Source organism: Crocodylus porosus, unplaced genomic scaffold (assembly GCF_001723895.1).
Source record: "Crocodylus porosus isolate Cpor-Errol unplaced genomic scaffold, CroPor_comp1, whole genome shotgun sequence".
NCBI classification, from domain to species: domain Eukaryota; kingdom Metazoa; phylum Chordata; order Crocodylia; family Crocodylidae; genus Crocodylus; species Crocodylus porosus.
The window spans coordinates 2,772,155-2,792,368 of NW_017728929.1; positions in this window are offsets into that span (position 1 = coordinate 2,772,155).

A 20,214-nucleotide genomic window follows, 5' to 3' on the forward strand; every position below is an offset into this window, starting at 1 on the left:
TAAGTGCTGAGCTGGGTGTGGGGGTTGATGAGCATTTGGAACACAGCTTCCCCATCATGCAGTGCTCCGCTGCTTCGCTGATCCCAGAATTCACTGCAGTCTCTGCTTCAGGCTTTCTGTTCTCCATCTCTCATGTAAATGAATGGTCATCTGGTTCCATCTCAGATGCAAATGAGACCTAGAAAGTTGTTTCACTTTTTTCACCCTTATCTGGAGGGTTTTAGGTGCGTCTCTCACTGCATCTTAACCAGCTTCTGTTGGGGGGGGGGGCAATTCTTTGTGAGTCAGTCTGTGTCCTGTGTCAGGGTTCCCCAAGAACATGGAGCTGACAGGTAACAGTGTGCGTGTACACCCCCTCCCCCAATGGACTTATAAAAAACAAAAAGCTTACAGTAGTACATGAAGATGTTTCACTGTTCAGTTGAATAGGAATGATGGAGGGTGTAAAAGACTTGTATGGTGTCTTTCATCCCAGAATTTGTAAGCACTGTGCAAAATCTAGTGTATTAAGCCTCTTCTCCCCTCTGTGAGTTTGAAATGGGACTGATATTAAGTATAGGGAAACTATCAGAGAGCGGTATTAAAAATGGTTAGTTCTTTTTACATGTTGTCAGTATTTGCCTGCCTTAGTGACTTCAGGAGGAGGTTGGCTAATTTCAAGTGCTTTTAAAAATACTATCTGAAAATTATTCTCAGTAAAACTTCTTTAACTCATTTGTGTCTGTATTCTAGATTATCATCTACTAAAAATTTCTAGATTGGTAGCATCTAAGCCTATCAAAGAATTGTCCCAATTTGGTTTGGTACCTACCATCCAGCTGTAACAGACTCCAGCTGTATCTTTCCTTCCTAGTTGTGAATGTAGGCATGACCCTACCTGCATTAGAGCTTACCAAAACTATGATCCACTACACTACGGGCTTAGCCAGAATGACACAGCAGTTGGAATAGTGTTCTGAGGGGGAATAATCTATGAGGGAGAATTTTACAGCACAGCCAGACGTAAACCTACCTACAAAAAATGTAGAGACTTGTGGCCTTAGTATGTATTTAGAATTTTAACCTGCAAGGTAAAATAATGAAACTAGAACAATTGCTTTAGAAAAGGAGGGGAAATTAGGGCAAGGATTGCTTATGGCCAAAGTCTAGTGTCACTTAATGATGTAAATTCAGTGGAGATGCTGGGCTCAATTTTCCAGCAGTCTTATGGAGTCATTTACAACTTTGCAAACTGCAACGTCATTATAAAACCTGAGTAGTGGCATTTTTCCATATGGGCAAAGTGCATCTAGTCAATTTGGAAGACTCATTGGTACATAGAATCTGTTTGAGGTGTGCTTCTCTTAAAATGCTTGTGTAGCTCTTCCTAATGCCAAGAATATACACGTATCACAGCAAGACAAAAAGCCTTTTAAGCTCTCTGTTTGGAAGACAGGTCAAAGTTTAGTTGAGGTAAACATTGCCTAACTTGAACCTCCTTTTCTTAATTAAAAAGGGTAATAAAATCCCAGTGTGTTGTCCATGCTGCAAAGCAGAATCTAGGATATTGCACAATCCCTTCTGCAGGAAGAAAGTGTTTTAGTGCTTTGACTGTCTGTTGAATCTACTGATACAGCAGAGATGGATTTTTTAAAAAGTCTTAAAATCAGACTGGCATTTAAATTACAATATCATAGTTTAAATAATAGACAGGGAAGGTAGAAAAATTACTTTTAAATCACCAGCATTTCCAAGGCAGTTAATCTTTTGTCTTGTGCCCTTTTTATTGGCTGTGAAGTTTAAAGACTAGGGGAAAATGAGCCAACATCTATCAGTTTTCAAAGTCATTTGCACCAAATAGTCAAAGACAGCAAGTGTCTGATATTTTATCATTATAGAATTAAACGAATGCAATTTGTATGTACTTCTAGAAAGGTTTTAATAATGAAATAACTTTTAAAATTGAATTTCATAGAAAGATCATACCACTCCTCAAATTAAACTATATAAGAACTTCACCTAGAGTTTTATTAATTTTTACATCCAATAGGATACAATGTACAGTTGTAGAACAAGATCTCTTTGGACTTATCACAAGTCTTCGATTTCATATCAGATGGTCCTTCTTGATTTTCTAAATTAAGACCTTGTCTATATGTGGGATTTGTCCTAATTTCAGTTATTAATGGTTAGGTACAGATTGACTATGCCAGTGGACATAGCTGCAATAGTTAGGTTTATTATGTGCTAATACCAAGCATTGTGTGAGTTATGCCTTTATAGCAGTTTTGTCTGCATACTCGTTAACGTTATAATACTGATACCCTAGCAATGTGCGATCTCTGACATCAAAAATCCTCAGCATAGATAACTTGTCCAGGTCTGCATGGATGTCATTGGCTTGTCTAAATCCATCCATGTGGGAAAGTTGTGTAAGGAGGTTTTATTCTTTAAAAACAAAGGAGCAAAAAATAAACCTTTGTATACAATATACCTTTTTGGAAACAGTTTATTCAGTGTTCCCATTAATGGAGCTAGACTGGAAACACATGATTCTCTGGTGGTAAGTGTAACGGATTCTCTGATCAACGGGAAGTCTCTTAACCTCTGGCTCCATGAGCAGAATAAATTCATTCAGTGTCTAGAGGATGCTTCAGTGGACTGAAGAAAAAAAATGTTATCAGGGTGTTGCCTATTAGAGCAGCAGAACAAGAAATTAAATTAAGTAGCAATGTGAAATATTAAAAAACCTACTTCAGCATAAAAATATGCATGAAAAGTACAATGTAAAGAAATCATCCAGCTGAAATAGGGTAGACAGAACTATCTTGTTAAGTCATTAAACTATAAGGGGGATGATCTGCCACACAATATCTATGACAGTTCTGCAGCATTGCATGTGTTCAAGGCTATGAACTCCTTGCTGGAGCCTTCATTAAGATAACTGTGCTCCCTCCACTGTGGCTGAAGCAGTGCAACAGGATTTGGGGAGCTAGGCAGTGACTGTGCAGTCCTGTTGGTTCTGCTCTTCACTCTGCTCCCAGATGGAGAGACTGTCAGTTAAACAAACACCATGCCCCTGATGGCCTCACACTGGACTTCAGCAGGATGCCACCCTATTGCTACACTAATTTGGTCATCCTCTATGGGAAGTCATGAAACCTAGCTACAAGGGTGTCAGAACAAGAATCACATCTGTACACAAATAGCTAACTTAAAAGAGTGTGGAGGTTGCAATGTCAAGTGCTCTAGCTAGGGAAGGCCAGAATCGAAGCTGTTGGCTGCTTCTTAATTAGGCCCCCTTTATGTGTATGCACTATCATATAGGCTTTAAGTGTACAATTACATATTTTTGTCCACAGGACCTCTCTCTCGTCCTGAGTACAGGGTGGACAATGCTCAGTAAAGTGACCAGCTCTTCATTTTTGTTGGTTTTTACCTTTTTACTGCTCTATGTGCTTACTTGGCACTATATACATGCTGCTCTGAAGACAGAACTACTAGTTTCCTCCTGGCTTTTTCCATGGTGTGCACATCACTCTAGTGTTAAGTGCTTTACTACTTATGTTTTCAAGCCCCCTGTGAGGTGAGGGAAATGGTGAGTCTTTTTTTAATATTTATATTAAAAAAAATAAAATAAAATAAAAAATGGAGAGCTGAAGCAGACATTTGAACTTGGAAGTATCAACTTATTTTGGATGCCTAACTGGAGACTTGACTTTTTCAGAGCACATAGCACTCTGTGCTTCATGGCTAAGTATAGCCAGTCAAACAGCCCAAGGCTGAATCAATTCAATTTTGCAGGTTAGTCTAAGCTGCAGAGATTAAACTGAGAAAGAATTGGACAGTTTTTTAAATTAATGATTTAACACTTTTAATTCAGGAAATGCAGCCACATACCTGCAGTAGCTCAGGCCAGAAGCTGGGGAGGGGGTGCTAGGACACAGCTGTCTGGCACATAGCCAGCATGGGCTATGTGTTTGCTTCCTCTTCCTTCTGACTCTGAGGTGTCTGGGATTTGCAGTTCAGACTCATAGCAGCAGGACTATGCAGGGTTGCTCATCATTTTCTCTTCCTTCTTCCAGGTGTCTCTGGGATTTGTAGTCCACAGTAGCAGCCAGCAGTAAGTTTTTAGCAGGGCAGGGCAGGGCAGCTCAGCTTTGTACTTGAGGGAAGGGAAGTTTAACCCCTGGCCCTGGCCCCAGGGCCCCAGCTGGGGTTTGCCTGGTGGGGCAGACCGTGCCACTTCTCTTCACCCGCCCCCTCCCAACTCTTCTCTGCTGGAGCAGACAGTCCAGCCCAGACCAGGGGATGTGTTGGGATACTAGGGGACTGTGATTTTAACTTGAACCAGGAAGGGGTCTGGGACAGAAGTTTCATAAACCAGATTGACTCAAATCAGGTGGTGGGTGGAGGTTGTCACCCGTTAAGTCTGACACTATGTTCAACCAGGTTTATATTAAACCAGTTTTGGCCATTTTGAAACTGGTTTATATGCACTGGATTTCTGTTCTGTTACAAGTGTTAAACCAATTTCTGATCACTTAAACTGGTTTATGTGCAACTTCTGTCCTTAGCCCATATGTTCATAGCCAGCTTCACTGACTTGCAGCTGTGAGTGTTCAGTACTTCTGCAAACTGGATCCCAGTGTCTTACCTCGAGCACCCAGAAAATATTAAGCATCTCATCTGTGACCACCTGTGAGGAAGTTTGGCTTCAGTGGCAGGGATAGAATTCAGCTCTCCAGGGCAGCATTCAACTGGCTTAGTCCCAAGAAGATCTTTCTTTTCTTGCAATTCCCTGCCTCCTTCAACAGCTTATTTGGTTACACAGCCCTGACGCATTCAGAGCTTGTCTGTCCTGTGCACTGAATGGGGCAGGAGTTGCATGCATAAGAACATTAGAGCCTGGCACAAATTGCTTGTGGAATCTCAGTCCTGGTATTTCTTATTTCTCCCTTTTGCGTGACCCTGCAGTGTTAATGTTCTTGTTACACAGATTTGTGTGTATAGTGTCTTAGGTTTCTAGAAAAGCTCAAGTACCATGTTATAGCCACGTGGATCATCAGCAAGTTTGGAAACTTTGAATCAATGCCACAGATATTTGCTTTTCCCTGGTACCGGTTCTCTTCTGCAAAATAATTTTTCTCAGCTACTCGGGCCAGTTCCATTGGCTATACTCTCCCAGTATCTATGCTTGTTGTCCAAGTCTCCACTGTATTTGAGCTGCCAGACAACTGATGTATTAAGTTATAATCCCTCTCTCTTACTGGTTCACAGAGGATGAGATGCCTGTTGGTGTGTTTCGCAGATATTTGCAGGTGGCATAGGAATGACAAGGTATGGACACACCGGGGTCCATTCCAAGCCTTGGAGGGTTGTGTACTATGGTGCAGATGCCCTCTAGCCTATTCCACCCCCAAGTTGGCAACATCTGCCTTGCCCTTCCAACTTTATTCCTATCCTAGTCCTGTCTTTCCTGTGCTGGCTACTTATCTTAGTCCCAGTTTGCTTGCCTATTCCTTCCCAGAGTCAACTCAGGCTTCTCATCCTGGGGTCCAGGCAGGTTTCATCCCCCTTCCTAGGCTCCCTACTCGAGACCCATTGATTGTGGTCTGCTGTGGACAGCATATCACTTCACGTACCAGTGCCTGGATAAAATATAAGCATAGCTCAGGGGTTTTCAACCTTTTAAAATAAGTAGCCCCCTTTGTAATAAGTGTACCCCGGGGGGAGGGGGAGGTTGGCAAGCAGCCAGACTTGCAGCATAGGGGAGAGTGGCAGAGTGACCGTGTGGTTTCTTTGCAGCCTTGCCGTCACCCAGCCCTGCTCCTATGAAGCAGTGGCACAGGGTGGCAGTGCTCCACCCCCACATATCCCCTGGGACCATTCAAAGTACCCCCTAAATAGCTGAAAAGCCTTTGGTTTATACTCTGTCTAGATGCAACATGGTGGCTTGAGATGGCAGACAGATACTTCAGACACCTGGAAAAATATACAACTGCTTCCTCCATGTGATGTTTTGTTCTCATGGGTGACATGGTATTTACTCTGCTCTTTCAGACTTCATGTCCCTGTAACTCCTGCCATTTCCCCCTGACTTTGGTAGAAGCCTTACATTTTTCTTCTTTTTCTAAGTTTCAGTTAGTATTAAGATGCATCTTACATATGTTACTCAGAGGGTGCATCTGCACGAGACGCTTTATTGCCAGTGAGAGTAGCAAATTTTACTCATGAGTACTTATGGCACAGTAACACTTGTGTAGATGCCACCTGGGAATAGATTTGCTCCCAGTCAGCCCTGTCACTATGGGGCTAGCCTGAGCTCAGCCCTGGGGCTAGCCACCTCTGTGGCGGCCCCAGCTACAGGCCCTTTAAAAACCTGCAGGCATTGAGCCCTTGGGTACAACAGCAGGGAGCTTGGGGGGACTTCTGGCCTCTGCTGCCTGTGTGGTAGCCTGCCTGCACCCTGGTGCCATTGCCTGGCACTGCAGTGCCACATGGCTGGCAGGCTCATGTCATCCAGGCCTGCAGGCTTCTGCCAGTCTCTGGGACCAGCTGTAGCCAGTTCCTGGCCACCAGGGCTAACCCCCAGCAGCCTGCCTGGGCCCTGCAGGTGCTGTAAGGCATCACCTCACTGTGCAGCTCTTAGTCCCATGCTGTGCCCCTGCACTAGGCACTGCAGCCAGCTGCCCAGGCCTGGCACCACAGGGATGGCCACATGGAGGCCCAGAGAAGTAGTGCGAGAGCCTTGATGGCCTCATTACTGATGTCATTCACCACTACCCAGAGCCCCAGCTGGTTGCAGGTGGAGACTGGAGACCTCGTGGTGCTGTGTGGTGAGGCAGAGAGGCGCTGGCAGTTTGTTCAGGGCAGGCACTCCAACGCCCATGTCTACAAGGGCCTGTCATGCCAGATGTGGGAGCGTGGACACAACCAGTTGGTGAGGCAGTGCCACATAAAGGTCAAGGCCTTGTGGGCAAAGTGGGTCACGTTCACCGATGAGAATTATCAGTTGGGGAGTGCCCACAAGACTGCCTGCAAGACCATACCCTTTATATGACAACTGACTGAGATCCTTGCACCCCAGGACCCAGGCTGCAGCCATGCTATGTACAGCAGCACAGACAGCCTACCTGAGTCCCTGCTCCTGTCTGGCATGTGGTGACAGGTGACCGGGGGAGAGCCCCTTAGGGTGTCAGCAGCCTGTTGTGCTGAGCTCCCCATCCGCAGCCTCCAAAAGCAGCTCCAGGAGCCCAGGACAGTGCCTGCCCTGGTGGCTCTGCAGCCTCAGTCCCAGCCACCAGGTGTAGCTGGCCATGTCACTGCTGGCTGCCAGCAGTGCCAGCTCTACCCAGATGGGAAACCCTGGCCAAGTGCCCATACACCATGCCTCACTGCCTGAGGAACACTGCCAGGAACTGCATTCCATTTCCACAAGCCATGCCAGCACTGGCTACGTAAGCCCTGTACTGGGGGGAGGGCACAGCTCTGGCCCCAGTCCCTCCTCATAGCCCCCCCTTCCCTGCCCAAGCCAGTTATACTCCCCTGTCCCCTGCATTCCCTGCTCTGCACCCCTACCCCACCAGCAGGCAGGGAGGTGGGAGATGGTGCAAAACTTTGAGCAGCCCATGCCCCCTCATGCTGAGGAATGCGGCAATACCAGCAGCAATAGCCTCCTTGGCTGCAGGAGGCGGGGACATGTAGTGCAGCCTAGGTAATTCTCCAGGTGGTGGCAGAGGTTGCAGGGCAGCCTAGTCTTGCCCACCATACCATCAAAGGTCAGTGTCCCCTGTCAGGTGCACAGGTGTGTCCAAGGGGTGGGACCACCATGGTGCCCATCTGCAGACTGGGCATCCCTGGTGCAAAGCAGCTTCTCTGTACTAGAGCTGGCAGGGTGGAGTTCCAGAAGATGTAGGCATCATAGGCACTGCCTGCCCAGCTGGCATTCACATTGGTGAAGGCACCGTGGTAGTCAACAATGGCTTGGAGCAAAACAGACTGAAAGCCTCTCCAGCTGTAGTAGGGGTGGTCACCCTAGGGTGGGTAAGTGACTGGGATGTCAGTTTTGTCCAGGGCTGTGATGCACTGGGGGAGGCCCAGGGCACAGAATATAACCACCAGTTGAACACAGCATGCCCCAGTATGTCCAGGAGGATACCACACACCTTCAGGCTTGCCCACTGGTGGCCTTTGCCACACCGAAGAGGTGGCCCATATAGTGGAGGCTGGTGGGAGTGGTCAGCTTGAGCAGGGTGCCAGGTGTCTGTGAGGAGAGGTGGCCACATATTGGTGTCCTGCTGCTCCAGGTGTGGCTGGAGCTGCTCCAGGAGTTACCAAAAGGTGGCTTGGGTCATCCTGAATGCCTCCAGCCACTACTCATTGTCCCAGGTATGCTGGATGACATGCAGCCACCAGTCCTGGCTGGCCCAGGAGGGCTGGAGGGCCAGGAGGGTGAGGGCAGCCCCAGTGCTGGCATCCTGGAGTACATCAACAGCCTCCCAGCTGGGGTCCACCCATGGGGGTCCAGGTGGCAGGAGCAGGCATGGGACAACATGGTGAGGCCAGGCAGGTGGTTCCTACATGTGGGGGAGCTGCTAGGGCCCACTCAGCTGTGGGCCAACTGGTGGTTGGCACAGCAGGCCTGCAGGAGCCCAGGGCACTGGGCATCATTGCCAGGGACAGTGGGTAGAGTAGCCATGGCACAGGGAGGCAGGGGCTGTGGCACAAGAGCTGCTGTGTGCTTCCCTCCCACTATGCATGCTGCTCCTGGCCAGAAACACAGTTAGCCATGGAACAGAGAGTGGGACTGCTTTTTAAAGATGGCCTCTAGCTCCCCTAGTAGCGTCTGGGGCCTGTTGCAGGGCTCCAGGAAATGGGAACAATTTGCTGCTGGGAGCAGCAAATCTGCTCCTGCATCCCTGTATGTGTAGACATCTGTCAGAGTGCATTTACTTATGAGTAGTTTACTTGCAAGTAAACTGATCCTGCATTAAATGCACATTCATAGATTCTAAGGTTGGAAGGGACCATGGAAGATCACTGGGTCCAGCCCCCTGCACCAAGCAGGAAAGATAACTGGGGGTCAGGTGACCCCAGCAAGTTGACTGTCTAGTCTCCTCCTGAAGATTTCCAAGATAGGTGATTGCACCACCTCTGGAGGGAGCTTATTCCACAGTCTGGGCACCCTGACTGCGAAGAAGTTTTTCCTAATGTTGAGCCTGGATCCATCTTCCAGGGTTTGTGGACATTACTCATGGTTTTCCTCTTGGGTGTCCTGGTGAACAGTTGCTCACCAAGCTTTGATGTACTCCCCTAGGGTAACAGTAAGCTGCTACCAGGTCCCCTCTCAGCCTTCTTTACCTCCCAGGCTGAAGAGTCCCAGATCCCTCAGCCTTTCCTTGTAGGCTTGCCTTTTAAGACTCTGATCATATGGGTGGCTCTTCTTCAGACTGTCTCAAGTTTGTCCTTGTTGAAGTGCGGTGCCCAGAACTGGATGCGGTACTCCAGCTGCGGTCTCACCAGTGCTGAGTAAAGCAAAAGAACCACTTCCTTGGCTTTGCTGGAGATGCATCGACTGATGCATGCCAGAGTATTATTTGCCCTACTGGCTACAGCATTGCAGTGCTGGGTCATATTCATACTGTGGTCTATTATTACCCCCAGGTCCCTTTCATTCGTGGCGCTAGTCAGTTTGGTGCTGCCAAGCTTGTAGGTGTGTTGGGGGTTGCTCATCCTGAGGTGGAGCACTTTTTTACATTTCTCAACTGAACTTGATCAGGTTCCAGTCGGCCCAACTTGCTAGTCTGTCTAGATCCACCTGTAACTCTAGTCTACCTTCAAGCATGAACATGCTTCCTCATAACTTGGTGTCATCCATGAACTTGGCCAGTGAGCTCTTCACTCCCACATCCAACTCATTAGTAAAGATGTTGAAAAGTACTGGACCGATCACCAACCCCTGTGGGACACCGCTGCCCACTTCTCACCAGGATGACAGATCCGTTTGCTACGACTCTCTGGGTTCTGTCCTGCAGCCACTTTCTCACCCACTTGACTGTCTTGGAGTTAAGCCCACAATCCTCTAATTTTCTTGCAAGGACATCCTGGGATTCTAGATCAAACACCTTTTGGAAGTCTAGGTATACAAGGTTAACCTGCTCTCTCATGTCCAGGTGGTGAGTTTCCTGGTCATAGAAGGAGATGAGGTCTTCATTTTTGAAGTCCAAGACTTCAGTTCTGCTGTCTGATTCGTCTGCCTTATGTCAAACAGTGAACATAATGGGTTCATGGTCGTTGTCACCCAGACTTCCCTTTATATTTAAGTCTGTCACCAGGTCATCTCTTGGCCAGAACCAAGTCTAGCAGAGCATCACCTCTGGTTGGCCCACGTACTTCCTTAGTTTGGAAGAGCTCCTCAACACAGGTCAGGAAGGATCGCGACCATTCCAGCTTGGCCCCAAGTGTTCCTCCCAGGCGATGTCTGGATAATTAAAATCCTTCGTGATGACCATGTCACGTGCACGTGCAGCCTCAGTCAATTCTCAGGTGAACTCCAGATCAAGTTCTTCCCCCAGTTTGGTGGTCTGTAGTATACACCTACAGTTAGTTCTCTGTTGCCATGACCCCCCGCCACAGTTTGACTCAGAGGGTTTCAAGCTGTCCATCCTTGGAGCTGATGTTGGCCTCTAAGGAGGTGTACTGCTCTTTCACATAGAGAGCAATGCCTCCACATTTTTCCCCACATGGTCCCTTCTATGCAGGGTGTAGCCCTCTATAGCTGCATTCCAGTCATGTGAGGAGTCCCACCAGGTCTCAGTAATCTCTACTATACCATAATGCACACTGGAGAGTAAGAGGGCTAGCTCCTCCTGCTTGTTCCCCATACTCCTGGCATTAATATATAGGCACTTGAGTCCTCCTGCTGAGGCTCTCATTTTCCCATCCTGCTGATGGAGTACTATTCCCTCAGCTCCCACAAGAGTGGCTCTCCCAGTGTTCCTATCTACTGGGCTTACTTGTATGCTGGTCCCTGGACATGTTTGAATTCGTGTATCCCTAATACATGTAGGCATACTCAGTATTTTTCTTTGAACATATAGATTTATATTCCAGCTTTGCAAGAAATGACATGGGGGGGATTGAGAGCCATGACGTGTGTGTTTTATTCCACAGTCATGCATCACAATCTGCTTTATGACTTCTTTGTTCCTTTCTCTTTCATTTCTTAACCAAGACAGTAACACTAAAAACCTCACAAGATGCGGCTAACTTGTAAAGGGCTATTGTGTAGACTTTGCTAGCCAATATCTGTTTTGAAATCCATCACACTCCTGAGATGGATTTCCTGACATCTTCAGTGCAGTGCTCCTTTGTTCTGCTCTACATTGCATCTGATTACCCAAGCCCTCTTGCATAGATGTACCTTATGTTGTTGGGATGCTGTTCAATAAACCTGACATATCTCTGGCGAAGGTCTGTTGCGCCCAGCTACAACAACCTTCAGGTCTTTAAATAGCTTTTGTATGGCAAATTAATGCTTCATATTAAACTTCAAATGCATCTTGTAATGGGATTATTCTGTTATCTATTTCAAATTGGATTAGAGATCAAATGATGTGGAAAGAAAGCCACCTGTTAAATGCAATTGATAGAAGACTTACAATTCGTGTACCTGAATATGGACTTATCAATTTTACCTTGCAGTTGACTAATCATGACCATCTATGAATAAGGACTGCTGTATGCCTCTTGAGTTTGCCTAGAATAAAACTTTTGGTTCTGTTAATTGGTTTCCCTTTAAGGTTGTGTTAACCAGCAGCTTTATAATGCCAGCCTGGAAGGTCCAGCTGCAAAAGCAGAATTTGTAAATGCAGACCTAGGCTCATATTTACTATCTGCCTCCTAGTCTGCTCTTGGGATGGTGCAGGTACATAGTGAGCTCTGGCTTTGCAGTATTGCATCTTCATTTGCCTTACTATGTCACAATGCAGAGCCTTCTTTACAGTTTTTATGTTGCTATGTAGTATAGAAAAGGATACTATTAGAGCAATACAACTTAGTGTAGATGCAGTTACAGATGTGAACATTGTTATGTTGGTAAGCCTACATCTATCCTGAGGTGCAGTGCTTTCATTTCTAAGCCAACATAGCTTTAGCAGAACAAGTTTGGACAAGACTTCTGGTTTCTCCTTTGTTTTTCTGCCTGTTATTGGCTAAGTACAGACGATCAAAAAGCCTGAGGCTGAATTGATTCAATCTTTGCAGGTTAGTCTAAACTGCATAGATTGAACCAATAAGCAAGTGAACAGACATTCACTTTTGATTCTAGAAATGCAGCCACATACCTGTAATGGCTCAGGCTAGAAGCCAGGGGGTGCTAGAGCATGCCTCCCTGCTTGGCTGGAGCAGACAGCTTGGTTTAAGGCTAACCTGCCCACCCTGGCAGGGGGGAGGTGCAAAGCTCCCTGGGTGCTGAGGGTCTGTGAATTAACTTGAATCTGGAGGGGATCTGGGACAGAAATTAAATTAACCAATTTAACCTAAATCAGTTAAGTTTGATACTACATCCATTCAGGTTTATCTTAAACCAATTTCAGCCAGTTTCAAAGTGGTTTATGTGGACTGAACCTCTATTGTTACAGATTTGAACTGGTCTCTGATTGATTGCTTATACTAGGTTGTTTGTCTTTTCTGTCCCTAGCCATCAGGTTACACCATCTAGGTAAAAGGAGTACAAAAGCTGGTGTGGAAAATCTTACATTTTTATCACCTTTAAGATGACTAAATGAGGCCTAGCTGACCAGGAACCAAATAGGAGTTTGGACACGCGAGCAACTTATGATGGGGTAGAACAGATTTGAGTTACCTTGCAGCAGCTGATCACATGAACATTCTTAACCCATTCTGAGTGGAAATGAAACCTGGTTCGTTTAGCCTTCTTTCTTTGAAGGCAATGTTACCCTCAGTTAGCTTCCACTTCTGATGGTCAGAGTGTGGGCACATGGACAGTTACTGTGATGCAGTGGATGAATGGCAATTTTCCCCGCTACCCTCCTGCTTTTACTCCATGATATGTTGCTTGTATGTCTATGTAGCTGTTTGGTTTGGTTAAATTGCATCAACTTGAATTGATGGAACAAGGTTTGAGTGAGAGTGACAAGGGAATTAGTTTGTAAGCATCTAAAGTGGATTGGTCAGGCTGCAATTGGACTACTGCGTCCAGTACTGGGCACCCCACTTTAAAAAGGATGCGGCCAGCCTGGAGAGAATTCAGAGGAGGGCCATCCTTTTGGTGAGAGGGCAGCAGGACAGGGCCTATGAGGAAAGACTGAGGGACCTGAACCTGTTCGGGTTCGGCAAGAGGAGGCTGAGGGGGGGACCTGGTGGCTGCTTACAAACTCATTAGGAGAGATCATCAGCAAATAGGAAGAACCCTTTTCTCCCCAGCACCACCTGGGGTGAGGAGGAACAATGGTAATAAGCTGATAGAGAAGAGGTTTTAGGTTAGAGATCAGAAGGCAATATTTTACAGTTACGGTGGCCCAGGGAAGTGATCCTCACCCCTACCTTGTGTAAATTCAAAAAGAGGTTAGATGATTACCTGTCTGGGGTCTTGTCAACTCAGCATTCATTCCTGCCTGTGGCAGGGGGTCAGGCTAGATGATCTGATCAGGTCCCTCCTGACCCTAGCTACTATGAAACTATGATTTTTTTTCAAAGGTAGGGTGATCGTGATGTGGATTTTTACAAGTTATATTAGCTAATCACTGCAATTTTGCTTTTGCAAATTGCTCCTCCTTGAAGAAGAAAAATACCTACCATCTCTTTGACTAGCAGTGCACACTTAAGAAATAATCTCTGGTAATATTGTTCATAAATGGGCATGAAAATGTTCTGTCATGACTCTAAAGATAAAAATCTGAAATCTAGGTCTGGGGCTTCTGTGATTTATCCCTAATGAAGCAGATAGTTAAGGCTTTGTCATCTACATTTGTCAGGAACACAGAGGGTGAGAGTTGGAAAGCAAGATCAGAAATGGAAGATCAGTCTGATCTTAGGCCCCTTCTAGATACTACATTTGTTATGGGTTAGAAAAAGAGTTTTGCCTGACTTTTTGTAACATGCCAGACATTTGGGCAGGTCATCCCATGATAAACAGGGAAAACCTGCAACAAAACTTAGAACTATGCTTCAGAGATTTATATTTGTAGGCAACCGTCAATCCTTTGGATTATGGTGTACATCTAAAGGGTCCAGTCAGATACCTGATGATTCCATTTGTGGCTGACCAGCCCAATTTGAGAGTGACATGTTTCATAGATCCATATGCTGGCTGAGTTGGAGTCCAAATTTACAGCATGCTGATTTCTTCTCTCTCATTTTGCTTCCATCCTCTGGATGATGTTAAGTTGCACCTAGTGCCAGATGTTCCCTCCAGATCAAACAAGATTCTGTGCACTCCTCTCAGCTTTCTATGCTGATGTTGATCAACTTCATGTCATTTTTACACACATTGTGGTACTTCCGTAGAGGGTGACCCTGCTTTCTAGAATGGACTTGAATCTCACTGTGCAAAATATTCTTGGGGGTACAGTCTTCTCCCATTCTCCTGACATCTATCACAAGCTCATCTTGACAGTGGTTTCTAAGTGTGTCACTCCTGTATGCTCCAGTACTTCTGTATTTGATATTCTGTCTTCCCACTTTATTTTTAGGATCTTACACAGATATCTCATATGGAAGCTGTTCAGTCTCTTGATATGCTTGGCACATGTAGTCCACATTTCTGAACCATAAAGCAGGGATGGCAGAACACAAATCTCATAGATTTGCCCCTTCACCTTAGCTGATAGTTTGCTGTTATTCCATGCACATTTCTGTAATGTCCCAAAATTCTTAGCTGCTTTTCTGATTCTTATTAGCTCAGTCTTGAAGGTCAAGATTCCTGCTGACTGCAGAACTCAAGTAGCAAAAACTGTCAATGACACCAAGAGATTTTTTTTTTTACCCCAGACTGATGCCAGGTATTGGTTCTTTCAGCCCTTGGTGCATGATTACAGTGTTCTTGAGACTAATTGACATCCTGAAACTCTTGTATAACTCAGAAAATATGCCCAAGAGATTTTGCAGGGGGGATTCACTGTGGGCAATCAAGGCCACATCATCTGCAAACATGAAGTCTTTCAAACCAATTTTTACATCTTGGTTTTCGCTCTAAACCTTGTGATGTTGAACATGTTTCTGTCTAATCTAGTTTGAAGATAAATGTCATCATTGCTGTCCGTGAATTCATGAAGAAGCAGGAATGAAAAGTAGATGTTAAAAAGCATGGGGGCTAAGGCACGCCTCTGTTTCACCTTTGTTGATGTCAAAGGCATCTGATTCTTTGTTTTCAACACTACAGTTGCCTTTATAACTTGATCTAATGAGAAAATGATGTTCAACAGTTGGCGGGGGGGGACACAACCCAGTGTCTTCAGAACAGTAAAAGGGCCCTATCTACAATATTCATTTTTTTTCTCTACACTTCTCTTGCAGTTTCTTGACCAAAAATATCATATCATTTTGGTGGAACAAAAATTGACTTATAGGATGGATTTTTCCACGTAGAGATTGCAGCCTATGGAGCATGATGTGAGTGACAGTTTTTCCAACAATGTTCAGTAGGGAGATACCTCCATAGTTGTCATAGTCACTCCTACCCCCTTTGTTTTTGTATAATTGTAAAAAATCGGGGATCTTTGAAATCTTGTGGTACTCCCTTTCCAACAGAGTAGTGTAAGTGATTAAATCAGCAACTTTTTTCTAATGCAGAAGCGTACTGTGACATTTGGCATATTACTTAGTTTAAAGGGCATGTGAGAAGTCTGGGCTCAGGAGCCAGTCTCCAGTGCTGGGCTACCCCTGCACCCATTCAGCTTGCCAGTGTGTGGGAAGCTTCCCCTGCTGGACTACCCATGTGCACTCCAGGAACTGTAAATAGGCAGGGAACCAGATGTTGTAGAGCCACTCCCGGTTCAAGGCTCCCAGCATGCTGGCATATGTTTAAATGGCATGCCTGCAGTTGGGCTGCTCACATACCTTTTTAAAGCTCTGGTCCCAGCAATACCCGTCCCAGCTCATGGTACTAGCTGATATCAGTGAAGGCCAAGGCAGGCATAAAGTGTGATACCACATGTGTGATCAAACATGAGCAATTTGTTTTCTGGTTAAAATGTGTTTCACTTTAAAGCACAAATTAAGTAGTTTACATGTAACTATAGAAACATAGGAATTTGCCAGTATGGATCATCCTAATGATCACAAGAATAAGAGTTTCACTTACTTTTAAGGATAGAGTCTTTTCCACCTATACATCTATTAGTCTTTGAAAAAAGCATCTGTGTGATTGATCAGTGGGTTCTGATCCCTGCTGATTTTACCATTTTAAGGATCAAATGAAAGCATGTTAAAAAAGTAGATGCACTAATGGTTTTTCAGGGACTCTGGCACACTGGAACAGGATCTGGCTTTGATCTAGAGCGTAAAACCAGAAATGAAAACATTAAAAGTACAAATATATTAATCGTTTAGTATTTTATATATAGATTTAAAACAATGAAATAAATAGGGGTGCATGTTGCCTACCTGCCATTTTACCTTTTCACATATGGCCAGGTTATATTTCGTATCCCAGCAGCAGAAGGTTGTCTGCATTTGCATTTGCAGTCCCATAGTGGTGAAATGCTCCATTATCAACCTTCAACTGTGCTACCAAATTATCCACTTCAGAAATACACACTTAAAACTCTTCATTTTGTCAAGGAAAGCCTTTGGTACAGCATGGGGTGCAGACAGAAGTGACAACTTTTGCCCAATCTGGCCACAGAAAGTGGTCTATAACTATGACCAAACACAAGTACATGGCTGCAGAGAGCTTAAAAAATGTCTATTCAGGTGAAAATCTGAACCCTCATTGCATGAGGGATGGAATGAAGATGTTTCAAAACAGATAGTTTTCTTTAACTTCGGTCTGCCACTGTTTTCAGAATGGAAGGGGAGGAAAGGGAACACAGTCTAGTGGTTTTTCAGCCCCCACTGGAGGGTAGGGTGGGTGTATTGGAGACCCCCTAACCCCCCCCCCAGGTGGGGAGGCTTCAGTTCACATACCACACCCTCCAGCGCCAGCTAGAATTAGCTTCCTTTGCTCCCTTTCCCCCATCCCATTCTGAAAACTTTGCAGCCTTGCAGAGAAGAGGGACCATTCCTAGGGGAAACTGGCTGCAGGCTCCCAGCCAGGAGCTAGATGACCCTCCCCCCTGGAACCAACAGCGAATTTCAGTTTGGTCCGAGGGATCATTGCAGTTCCTGCACCGTGTTCTCAGTTACAGTGGGAAGCTGCGCTTCTCTCTGCACCCATGATGTTCCATTTTCCATAGTATTTTCGGTGAATGGTTTTCTTCGGCGAATGGGTCATTCCACTGTAGGCAAATGCCATCAAAATGAAACGCATTAGTATTATAGAAACAACTTTTTATATTAAAAAATGTGTAAGTAAAATTCTCGGAGCATTTTCAAATGTATGAACATAAATAAAGACATTACTATTGTATATTATTCCAGCTTCAATTTCATAACAGTATGCTGTCTCCAGTATCTTATCACCTCAGAAAATTCCCTCTTATGATCTGACAAGTACAGCCATTTCTATGCAAATACAGCTGGTGGTGGCACATCTTTCTTTTATTAATGGATTTTTTCATCTCCCTTTTTTTGCACTTAAAGCAATCCCATCATTTTGTTTCACATATATTCAAACAGCATTTAAGCTATATAAATGTGTCTCACATTAACCTTTTTATGTGGTCTGAAGTGATTTGTTAGAGTTTGATGTATAAGCTAACAAATATGAAAAAAATATGGGATAATATTACTTTTTCATCTAAAGCATGGGGAGAAAATATTGGCTTTGAGAGAAGCTTAATTTAAAAGTCTAAGTGTGAGGCTTATTTATTTATTTTAGTTATACCACTATCTGTTTGTACCTGTTCTGTTCTCACAGCAAATAGCCTATATGAAAAATATCTGATTTTTCTGATAATTTATAATGCATATTTCTGCAAAGATACATTGTCATCTTGGGGTCAGTGTGCATGTGTAATACGTAAGAGGTAGAAAACCTTATGCTCATTTTACAGTATTGATGGAGTGGCATAGATCTTGATTATATAATGTTGCTGGCAACTGGAGAAAGTCACTGTCTAAATTGATACTGTCCGGTTTGGGTTGATAGCTATTCCTTGAGAGTTGTGGTGCTGTTAGAGTGATGTAGCTATGATGGTCCAGGAATTATGAGAGGGGTAAGGATTTCTGTGCATGATTAATCTTTTATTGGACCAACTGTATAATTTGGATAGAGCTGGACAGGCTTTCATATGCAAGACATTCTTCTTCAAGTCTGAAGGGAAAAACCAGCGGCTGATAGTAAAAATAATGAAAACAAACAAACAAAAAAAACCAGTTGGAAGAGAGGGAGAGAAATTTTCAGGGTATCAGACAAACAATTAGCACAAGAAAAGCTAATTACTAGAAGATCCAGGCAAAAAGGAAGAGAATCAGAAGAACCTTTCATGTGTGGGAAGAATTCAGAAATCAGGCAGGTTATAATGCGTTATAAAGCTGGTTAAGCATTAAATCCTTGATTCCTAGTATCTAGGCAGCTTATGAATTTCTGTTCTCAAGTTTACCTTTTGAAGATGTTGCGTAGATTTTCTTTAAGCAGAAGGATAGTGAGATCAGAGGGGGGATGGCTGTTCTGTGAGAAATGGGCTCCCAATGGTGTGTGTGTGTCCTTCACATTTTTTTTTTTTTTTCCTGTTAGAGTTCATTCTGGCATGTAGTTACTGTTTATTTTCATGCACATAGGAGCTATTAAGGGTACTTGGTGCATTAGATCAAGTATGTCACATGGAAGGGGGTGGCTAACAGGGCTTAGCTCTCCCAAAATGCAGGGCAGTGGTAGGGTTGCAAGGCAGCCTGGCTGTGAGCTTCCAGTGGCCGCAGCAGGGGAGGGGAGGGAGGGAGGCTGGGGCTGGAACTGGGGGAGGGGCAGGTCCTGCACAGCTGGAGCAGAGCGTGGGACTGAGGCACGAGCAGCTTGTCCTGGGGTTGCAGCTCCTGCTGCTATGTCCATCTTGGGAGGTATGTGGGGCACGTGCCCCTGGATCTGAACAGGGCAGGGCAGGCTGCCACTGGAGGCTGGGGTTGGGGCTGTGCCAGGCTCTTCCCGGTGGGGGGGTTGGGCCAGGCTCTGCTTAGGTCAGGCAGTGGTAGTGCTGGGAGGGGGCTATGAGGGGGGCTGCACCCACCCCAAAATTTACCATAGCCCCCCAACCCCCCTCCCAGCACTACCACCATCCACCCTGAGCGCAGCTTGGCCCAGTCCCTGCTGGGAAGAGCCTGGCTCAGCTCACAGTGGCAGCCCACCCTGCCCTGCACATAGATCCAGGGGCATGTGCCCCCATGCCTCCTGAGGCCTGTGCAGCAGTGGGAGCCACCACCCCTCCCCACATCCCCCAAATGAGCTTATCATGCCTCTGTCTCATGGATTGCCCTGGTTGTGCAGGGTCTGCCCCAGCCCCACTCCCACTCCCTCCTCAACCCCCCATGGCCCTTCCCCCACAGACTTACCTGCTGAGGGGGGCATACACACACACTCAGGCCCACCCTCCATAATTTTTTCTCCCTCTGCCTATGATTTCACAGTTTCAGAAAGGCATGGTTTCATTATGGGGCGGGGGGTGTTAGTTGTGGTAGCAGTGGACGTACGTTGACAGGTTAAGCATTTCTAGTTGAAGGCAAGTCTGTGTCCTACTTAATGTCTGAACAGTGGGGAGTTTGCTTCTGATGAGTTGGGCAAGGTTAGGGATTTCTCTGAAAGCTAGAAGTGAAGGTGCTAGAAATAATTTTCTTAAGGTCTGATTTTTGTCAAGTATAGACTGTAGTTGTTTTAATCCTGTGCATTTCTGTAGTGGGGGTCCCAAAACTGAACACAGTACTCCAAATATGGTCTCACCAGTGCCAAACAGAGGGGAATAAACATTTCCTTCAACCTGATGGCAACACACATACCAGTGCAGCCCAGTATGCCATTAGCTTTCTTGGCAACAGGGGCATGCTGCTGGCTCATATTCAGCTTATTGTCCGCTGTAACCTCCAGGTCCTTTTCTGCAGAGCTGCTGCCCAGCCAGTTGG